This window comes from Peromyscus leucopus, chromosome 23 (assembly GCF_004664715.2).
Source record: "Peromyscus leucopus breed LL Stock chromosome 23, UCI_PerLeu_2.1, whole genome shotgun sequence".
Lineage (NCBI taxonomy): Eukaryota > Metazoa > Chordata > Mammalia > Rodentia > Cricetidae > Peromyscus > Peromyscus leucopus.
In genome coordinates this window covers 17,784,941-17,786,709 of record NC_051082.1, presented here as the reverse complement: position 1 = coordinate 17,786,709, position 1,769 = coordinate 17,784,941, and the positions used below count along the sequence as shown (strand labels likewise).

At 41.3% G+C, this 1,769-nt stretch overlaps 1 non-coding gene across 1 annotated transcript; it reads left to right on the top strand.

The window, feature by feature from the left end:
* Positions 1–1,286: 1,286 nt before the first annotated feature.
* Positions 1,287–1,395, top strand: LOC114710206. The gene has a single exon (XR_003737031.1). It is a non-coding gene; the product is annotated as a U6 spliceosomal RNA (small nuclear RNA).
* Positions 1,396–1,769: the final 374 nt, after the last annotated feature.

The window sequence follows — 1,769 nt, the reverse complement described above, 5'->3', positions numbered from 1 at the left end:
CAAGGAAAGAGACCCAAGGCAGTTCCAAATACCCATGTGGCTGCTGAATGAGAGCAGTCAGTCATCTCGGAGAATCCCTGCCTTTTCAGTGCAGAAGGTACTAAAGGAAAGTTGAGAAGAGTCATAGCTAAAAGCCCCGACCTCCTTTCAGTGGGAGGTCCCCTAACAAAAATCAGAAAGTTACAACAGGTAAGGGAAAGTGAGCCACAAGCAAAATCATAAGCACTTTATTTTTTTTTTAAATCACAACACTAGCAAATCCACTTAAAACTTTGGAATTGATATGGATACCCAAATATTTTCTTAATTGGCTGACAAAAAAAGACAAAGGCTGACAAGGTTTATTAAAGCATTTCATAATTACGAGATTTCGCCTGCCAACTGAGGAAGGATTTCAAAGCATTTCATAATCGTGAGATCTCACCTGCCAACCTAGGGATTTCAGGGAAGAACAGCTCACTGTATTTTCTGTCTTTGATTCAGGTTATAACAATTGCGTACTGTTTAAAAGAGATTGCCATTAATTTAGTGGTGATAATTAATTTTTTTTTCAAAAACAGTGTACATTCGGGTGTTGGATATCCAAACTGAAGAGTCATAATATTAAATTAAGTAAGGCTGGAGAGTTGACTCAGTGGTTAAGAGCACTTGCTGCTCTTCCAGAAGACCCATGTTTGATTCACAACACCCACAAGTTAGCTCACAATCATTAGTAACTCCAGTCTTGGGAGATCCGGTTTCCTTTTCTGATATCCACGGTACCAGGCACACATGTGGTACACATAAATAGAGCCAGTTGTTGCTTTTTTTAAAAAAATCTAGCAGGCTTCCCAATGGAAAGATAAACATAGCAACTATCAACTTCAAGCCAGGTGTTCTTAGAGTGTGCCGTATCCTCAGGAGCTAATGACTTCAACACAAACTCTTTAATTTCTCATTCTCTCTGTTTCCACAACAGGGTGGATATTCTCTATTCTCCCATGCCTTTCTATGAGCTTCTATATTGAAAAATTAGATATTCATCCCCCAGGCAGTCATTGTTTCCATCTCTCTCATTATGCACCCACGCTGAAGAATGGACTGACTTTTAAAATACTCAATAGCTGGAGCCCATAGCTACTTCTAAAGTCAAAGCAAAAGAAAAGTCACCCATCCCTTACCTCTTTATACTATTTGAGGAAACATTTTTAAAATCATCTTTCCCCTCATAGTGTGTTTATAATGTATCTCTCTTTAATAGTCGCTGTGAAACAATAGTTATGCAAATACTCCCATAGAAGGCAAATTGGTGCTCACAGCGGCAGCCAATGTGCCAAAATGGAAAAGATACCGAGGAGACCAGCATGGCCCCTGTCTGGGGATGACATGCAAACTCACAAAGCAGTCCATATCTCATAACTGGACCAAGGGCTGAGGAGACGTGACTATGGTTTGAGTCTTCAGCCCCAAATGCAAAAGCGATCATACACCCTCCCGGGATCAAGGAACACCATGGGAAGGGAGGGATAATGCAAGAGCTAAGGCCGGGGAAAAGTGGGGAGATGAAGGGTGGCTTCTAGAAACTACTCGGTTGTTGCATTCATGAAGGCACTGCCTCCATGATCATTGCACAAATCTGTATATGATTGGACCTATCGATGATATTTCATCCTGGATAGGGGAGTGGCCCATAAAGCATTGTTGGCAGTTGATGATTTTTTGGGGGTGGGGTTTCCTTCAGTAGCTATTGATACATTGTCCCTGATTGAGCAAAGACCATCCTACCCATA